This window comes from Triticum aestivum, chromosome 5D (genome assembly GCF_018294505.1).
Source record: "Triticum aestivum cultivar Chinese Spring chromosome 5D, IWGSC CS RefSeq v2.1, whole genome shotgun sequence".
NCBI lineage: Eukaryota > Viridiplantae > Streptophyta > Magnoliopsida > Poales > Poaceae > Triticum > Triticum aestivum.
The window spans coordinates 48054543-48063349 of NC_057808.1; positions in this window are offsets into that span (position 1 = coordinate 48054543).

Below are 8807 nucleotides of genomic sequence, written 5' to 3' on the forward strand. Positions count from 1 at the left end.
TGTTTAGAGAGCTAAATGACGATGAAATTGAAAAACACTGCAAAATGAACTCTGAAAATGTTGGAACTTGGCATGGTATCATCATTTCACCCGCATAGCATGTGCAAAAGAGTAGAGAGGGTCACGGCGAAAACTGGACGCACCTCGTGTACAAACTGGACAATCTCTTTCGGAGTATCAGGGTTTCGGACGAGAACTCATCTGTTACACGGGCACTTCAATGTTTTTTAAACTTATTTGAACTCTAGCCTATTTTTGCGTTCAGTATGCATCATTCAAAGCGACGTCATCAATTTCCAACACGTTCTGACATCATTTGCTGTTTTTCAGTCATTTACCGATTTGTTTAGAGAGCTAAATGACGGTGAAATTGAAAATCACTACAAAATGAACTCTGAAAATGTTGCAACTTGGCATGGTATCATCATTTCACCCGCATAGCATGTGCAAAAGAGTAGAGAGGGTCACGGCGAAAACTAGACGCACCTCGTGTACAAACTGGACAATCTCTTTCGGAGTATCAGGGTTTCGGACGAGAACTCATCTGTTACACGGGCACTTCAATGTTTTTTAAACTATTTGAACTCCAGCCTATTTTTGCGTTCAGTATGCATCATAATAAAACAGAAAATAAATAAAACAGAAAAGATAAAAACTATATAAAAAATTACTCAAAAATAAATAGCAGAAAATAAATAATGCAGAAAAGAAAAAAAACTATATAATTTTTTTTATATTCACAAAGAAACTAAATACAGCAAAAAAACTACTCAGAAATAAATAGAAAAAAATTATATAAAAAATTGTTGGGGCGCTGTCCAGTGGGCCTGCCAGACCTAGGGTTTGCAAATACAGGCCCAGAAGGGCCAGCAGGCTCACAGGGCAGCGCGCCGAAGTTAGGCCCAGAAGCCTGCTATATAGAGAAGTTCGAAGGAGCAGCCGCGGCTGGATTTATAAACCAGTGTGGCTGCCCTTCTCTCGGTGAGGTGGGACTAAACATTGTGCACCGCCGGTGGCAGCGCACAACCATTAGTACCGGTTGGTGGATCCAACCGGTACTAATGCGTGGGCCTTTAGTATCGGTTGGAGCCACCAACCGGTACTAAAGGCCAATTTTCGCCAGACGCCCCTTTAGTACCGGTTGGTGGCTCCAACCGGTACTAATGGCCCCTCCTATATATATGGCACTTACGAAAAATTCAGTTTCGTCGACCACCACTTCTTCTCCAACTACTTCGCGCGACATCGCCGCCGCCGTTGCCCATCGCGCGCCGCCCTCGCAAGCCCCACCGCCCTCGCCGCCCCCGCCGCGTGCCGTCGCCCCCGCCACCCGTCGTCGCCGTCACCGCCGTCGCCCCCGCCGCCCGTCGTCGCCGTCACCGCCGTCACCCCCTGCGCCCGTCGCCGCCGCCCCGTACTACGTCGCTGTCTCGATCGCGCCGTCGCCCCCGGCCCGCCGCTCGTCGTCGCGTCGTCCCCATCGCATCGCCGTCTCGCGCCGCCGCCCGTACGCCGCCGCCCCCGCTCGTACACACACACAAAGACACACACACACATATTGTTTTTACTTATTTTCTGTTTTCTGTTGTTTAGATTAATGTTAGATAAATTACGTAGATAAGAATGTTAGAATGTTAATGTTAGATGAATTATATGGAAAAGATGTTAAATATTAATGTCAATTTTAGATGAATTAGCTAGATATTAATTAGGTATATATATGAGATTTGAACTAGTTGAATTAATATAACTAGTTTATTTTTAGTATGAAAATTAATAGAACAAGTTTATTTTTAGTAAGAAATTTAGGTATATGAGATTATTTGAACTAGTTGAAATTAATGTAACTAGTTTATTTTTAGTAAATGCTTAGTTGACCTAGTTGAATTAGTAGAAGTAGTTTACTTTTAGTATGAAAATTTAGGTATATGAGATTTGATGATCTAATTAAAATATTACTATATATATAGCTACTTTATATATTTTAGTAAGAAAATTAATAGAACTAATTTATTTTTAGTAAATTCTTAGTTGAATTAGTAGAACTAGTTTATTTTAGTAAGAAAATTTAGATATGTGAGATTTGATTATCTAATTAAAATATTACTATATAGAACTAGCTACTTTATTTTAGTAAGAAAATTAATAGAACAAGTTTATTTTTATTAAATGCTTAGTTGAATTAGTTGAATTAATAGAACTAGTTGAACTAATAGAAGTAGTTGAATTAATAGAACTAGTAAGTGTTTAATGTTTCACCTATATGAACATAGGAAATGTCGTCTGATGACGAAAAAGATTTCATTAAGTGCGAATACTGTGAAGACCAGCGCGGCCTCTGCGACAGAAATTTCCTTGTTGATGATAAGCGCTTCAGCATCAAGCTGGATGAGACCTTCGAAGTGGATACAGTAAGTCACAATGACAAGTCTTTTTTCGTAATTAAGCATGACTTATATATGCTTCATTTGCTTCAACTTATAATTTTAAATTTTCACTATTCTACTAGCGCATCCCCTGCCATGCAAGAATTTTTGTCTTGGATAAGATAGGTTTCAGTGCTATGAAAACTATGGAGGTAAAGAGAGTTTACCTGAAGACCGAGCATGGTTATACTTTCAACGTTAAATTATACAATGCAGACACGTACACCTATTTTGAATGCAAAACTTGGCAAGCACTATGCAAGGCTTATGCATTTGAGCCTGATATGGTTATCACCTTTGATATTCGTCCGGAAGATGATATTGAAGGTAATAGAGACATCTGGGTCGATGTGCAGACGCCTCCAGTTCTACCATTATGTGAGTTTCTCAACCATATTTATGTCTTTGATATTGTTTATTCAAAAATAGTTGACAACTAATTTCTATTGACAGCTTATTTCCATTCAAGCAAACATGTCCGGCGCTTGGTAGACAGGACCTACTACTGTCCCGGAGCTGAACTAAACTGCGAGGAGATAAGTCATTATGTTTCATGGCTTGAGGATCTTCATACTGTTAAGACAAATTTTCTTCCTGCACTTAGAAATGTTAGTACTCAAAACGTGCGACCAATAGTGATCGTATTGAACTACGGTCACATCTATTTACGAAAGATGGTAAGATTTTTACTATTTGTCCTCAGTGCATCTTTTGCATACATTATTTTTTTGCTAAACTTTCATTGCTAAGTATATTAATTACTATACGATGTTCTTCAACAGGGACTCCCGATGACAGTTGTGCCTCAGTGGATCGAGACTAAAGGTCACATGTCAATGGTTAGCTTATGGCCAAGATATCCTACATTGCACATGAGTGCATTCAGGATATCTAAAAGCGATGAATGCTTAATAGTGAAAGATTGGAGCAAAATTGTTAACGATCCCAGCAGAGAAGTACTAGGGGGCAGCAATGAGAAGCGCAGCCCACGATTAGGAGACAGGTTCATCTGCATGCTCCAGTATGATGAATCAGGAAAGCTATACATGTTCTATGCTATTTTACCTGAGAGAGAGCAGCAGGAGTGATTTAGCTACTTCATGCTCTTAGTACTTTTGTCCTCTCATGTCCGTGTTCTTCGTCCTGAAATTAATCTCAAAGGGTGATTTGCTTTTGTGGTGTTATGAACGCTTTTAATATGATGACCATGTTGAACTCGATGATATCTTTGCTTCTGGTAGAAGTGAATGTTTTTTCTTTAAGCTAGTGTTGGTGCTGATTAGATAGCGGTAATGACTATGATGATTAAACAGTGGTAATGACGACTATGATAATTTTTAGCTAGCTAATTTACTGTTGTTGTTGATATGATGCAAGAGTTGTTATATTAATATGATGATGATGATGATGATTATGAGTTATTATATCATTTATAAAAGAAACCACAGATTAGTTTCAGCTGGATGGATCCTAGCTAAGTGATCAAGTATATGCCATATCCATATATACTTGATCACTTAATTATAGGTGATCAAGTATAATATGGATATGGCATATACTTGATCACTTAGCTAGCATCCACATGCATCCAGTCGAAACTAATCTGCGGTACTTTCACCTAATGATTTAACAACTAAAATAATCACTAAATTAAATTGAAAACACAAAATTAAAGGAAAAATAAAAAATAATACCAAAACACCCCCAAAAATTTAGCACCAACCGGTACTAATGTCCTGCACGCACCGGGGCCTGGCTCGTGCCACGTGGTGGCACTTTAGCGCCGGTTCGTGATGAACCGGTACTAAGGGGGGGGGGGACCTTTAGTCCCCACTCTTTAGTGCCGGTTGTGGAACCGGCACTAAAGGCCCTTACGAACCGGCGCTAAAGCCCGGTTCTGCACTAGTGGTACCTAATGTAGTTGCGCCAGGACGTGTGGGCATATTTGCTTCGTGCCACACGCGCGGGATGGGGATGAGTAGTACTTGTTGGGCGTGTGGCACAAAGTAGCTGCGCCCACACGTGTGGGCAATTCTACTGTTCGCCCATACACGGCCCGTGTGGACTGCCCCCTACTCATGTCACACACGGTGTGTGGGCGAATGCCTATTATGCCACACGTGTGGTGGATATCGGCGTCCTCTTTTTATTATCACCTCCTCATTTTCCCCCGCAAAAAAATCACCTCCTCCTTTTGATGTCAGCGACGTGCCCTCCACACCACTCTCTATTTTCAGCATCCACATGCACGCATCTCTTCCTTGTCAGAATTTCAAGCACGCCTAAATACACGTACGTGTTGAGGGGGGTTATTCTAAAGGACTGTGCTAACTTCCGACTAGTCGGAATTTAGCAATAGAACCTTACGCATGCAGCGGACGTCTATCTCGCATTCAACGGATGCATACGGTGCTATTCTTCTCTCTTTTTGCATGGAGCGCACTTAGTGAACCCAATAAACAATGCATACATACAAATAAGACAAAAAAGATTATATCAGCAAAGATTTCATTAAAAATTAAACTTCAAATCGTTTTGTAGCTTAAACCGTTGGCCCAATTGGAAAACCGTTTTCACATAAAAGATTCGTCGCAACGAGACCTTTAAAACTAGATCCCATGTTGGTATGTTTCGACAACTTCTTTTTATGGTCAAAAGTTACCAGACCTAGGTTAAGTAAATTATTACGTCTGCGGTACGTCAGTTACCATCTTGTTTATGTAGAAATTAACGAGGCATAAAAATGGCTCCTCCGATATTTTCTTCACATGCCATTGCATTAGAGCACAAGAAAGTTGATGCCATTGTAGATTCTCACTATTTCTAAATTGTAAAATATTTTATATCTCAAACTTGTCATCTCTGATTGGAAAATCGTTTTCACATAAAAAATCCGCCACGACGAAAACTTCGAAACTAGATCTCACGTTGACATGTTTTGATCGCTTTTTTGGTTGCAAGTTACCGTAAGTTATCAGTTATGTTGTATGTATATTAACATGTTATTTATGCTGAAGTTACCGGGGGTGTGTTTTCAACGACTTTTTTTTTTCTTCGGGTCAAAGTTACCATGGTATTTGTTCCTAAGTTGATCCACGATGCATATATTGCCATGCTATTCGTATGAAAGTAACCGAAATATGTTTCAACAATTTTTTATTTGGGTCTAAAGTTACCGCAGTATTCGTACCTAAGTTATGAGGTATGCGGTGCTTATATTACCATGAAACAGGAATCACCGAGGGTGTGTATTCAACTATTTGTTTTCATGGGTAAAAGTTATCGTGGTGTTTGTAACTAAGTTATCATGTATGTGATACTTTTATTACCATGTTATTTATATAGAAGTTATCGGGCGTATGTTTTTTAACAATTTTTTTACCGGGGCAAAATGTTATCATGGTGTTTGTACGTGAGTTATCAACTCTGTTATGCGTATATTCCCATGTTATTTCCACGTAAGTTATCGGGGGTATGTTTTCAACAACAAAAAATCGCCCAGTCAAAGTTACCGCGATGCTCCGAGTAGGTTACCAGCTCTGCGATGTGTATATTATCATGTTATTCTACAAAAGTTATCAGGGTATATTTGCAAGAATGCCTTTTCCCCTCATCAGGAGTTACCGCGGTGTTTGTGTGTAAGACATCACGTCTGCGGTGGGTATCAGGGGGTATGTTATCAGGTTGAAGTTACAGAAGTTACCAGAGGGTATGTTATTAGGTCAAAATTAATTATCGCGGTGTTTGTACCTAAATTATAAGGTGTATGATGCGTATATTATCATGCTATTTAGAAAGAATTTATCACATGCCACGTAAAAAGTGTAGGTAAAGGAATAGTGTGAGTTGATGGAGAACATGAAGAAAGATCAATAGAAATATGTGAACTAATGTAGAACATGCAGAAGAAACGGTGTAATTGGCAGCCTGACCTTTTTTTATTATTAAAACTCGTAATATCCAAGGTACAATTATGATGTAACTTGATTGTAAACAAAAAGTTTGAGCTAACCTGGCTGTTAGTGAGGTAGTAATACTTACCTAAGATCGTGGGTTCAATTCCCATGCATCCAGCGTAATGATTTTTTAGCATTTTTAACTAGTTGAAAAACAGAGGAAACAAGCTTCTATTTTACCTAGCCGGGAACATGGGCCTAAGGATGCGTGGAAAAAAATGTCAGGACGTGGGCTTGATCGAGACGAACTGTCAGGACGTGGCCTTGATCGAGGGCGACAAAGCGGGGGTCGGGCCGCGGGGAGATCGAGCGATGCGTGGGATCGAGCGGGAGTTGTGGATCACAGGAAAAAGAGATGCAGTTGGAGTGGATCGTGTGAGCCGTCAGATTCAAAACGAATGTCATCCGGGTCGTCCGAATCTGTTGCAAAATTCCTGCCGTATGGATTTTAGCTTTCTCGTATTCTAAATAAATCTAACTATAAGCATCCCGCTAACTGACCATTATTTCTGTAGATGTCACATGGCTACAATACATACATAGAAGTACTTGTAGATCCATCAACACCTCTCATTTCAGTCCTGTTATCTGCAAAGGGCAGGGCATGGTATGTTCCCATTTTGCATGTGCTGTGCCACAACTTGTACATAAAACTGGAATAGTAATAGCAAAAAAGGATCAAAGATGTCTAACATTTGAGTACAACCAGGCCAGACATGCATTGCCTCTAATTTCTTCTGACCCGAATCTCATGCAGAAAAGTTCAAAGAAAAAGGGCACTGGCAAAAAAAAATCAAAGATGCCACCAGAATAGTGCACATGATTTAACTATCACATTCACATGGAGCAAATTCAACCTAAGCATTTGCAATTTTGTACTGGATCGTTACATTACCCGAGCCATGACACGATTCATTGAAGAATTGTGTCATGGTTTAAGACACAGGTGGGAACTTGCCTGGATGGTAACTTAGTGAGTCACTGACTCAAAATGGTAGAGATGGTGAAACGATGCTATGCTCCCACTAGTAGAAAAAGGGTCATTTGTCCCGGTTCGTAAGGCTCATTTGTCTCGGTTGGGGAACCGGGACTAAAGGGTCGGTACTAAAGCCCTAAACCTTTAGTCCCGATTCTTACACCAACCGGGACAGATGGGCCTCAACGTGGCCGCTACGGCGAGCCTAGGCAGGAGGGCCTTTGGTCCCGGTTGCTAGCACCAACCGGGACCAAAAGGCATCCACGCGTCAGCCGCTGGCAGGAGCTGAGGTTTTTGTTTTTTTTGAAAGGGGGTGGTTTAGGGGGTTTTGGGGGGTTAATTTAGGGTGTTAGCTAGCTAATAGAGAGAAGTGTCCTCTCCTATCTCCGTGCTTGGTTTACCAACGCTACTGCTATGCCTAAACATGGCTTACATTGAAGTGAAGGCAACATGTGGTGCATGTCGAAAGTAATAATAATCCCAACTTGATCAAGTTTGGATTAGTACTACTTTCGACATGCAACACATGTTGCCTTCACTTCAATCCAATCCATGTTCATTTCACCCACTGATATATAATAACTCTTCATGCTCGCATCATGCATCATCGTAATAACAAGTCCTACTAATCATCATCATACAACTTCTACTCGTTATTAATAACAAGTCGTTATTAATAACAAGTCATACGATCATCATCCTCATAGTCATCGAACCAACCCAATATAATTGTTCTTAGCACATGATCATCAGTATTAGGTAGGACCTAAATACCCTCTTTAAGGTAAAATAGCATAAAATAATATAGGCCTGACTCTCCGTTATGGAGAATGAAGATCATCTTGTCTCCAATTCTTGTGCTTCGCTTCCTTTTGCTACCAAGAACCTCCTTACGACTGTCCGTACATTTTTTCCATTCTTTGATTAGCATGTGTTCACCAGTTTTAGAAATCCGGTATGGACAGGTGAGATTCGTAGGAGGACCTGGCTGTATGTTCAAAACATCAAGGCGACCATTCTGATACATCAAATGAGGCACACAATCCATCGGGATTATCTGTTCAAAAACATAGTAATAACTTCATAGTTAGCAATGATGTACTAGTTTTAGAAGTATGCAAAATATGCACGGATGTCGTAATAGTAAAAAATCTTACCAGTGTATCTCCATAGAAGTTACCGTGGTTCAACACGTGCACTAGTGGCACGTATTGACCATAATTTGGAGGAGTATCATAATAGGTATTGTAATTCTCAAGGTTAGTACAAAATGCGATCGGATGATTTTTCTCCTGATAAGTTAATTCGGAGCCATCGGTGTAGTGGGTTTTGTCTACCATCTTCCGCACATTGTTTGAAGAATGAAAATAATTGTCAATGAAAATAAGCTGTCAACTATTTTGAAATAAACAATATAAATTAGCTAATAACTATGTTTGAGAAACTCAC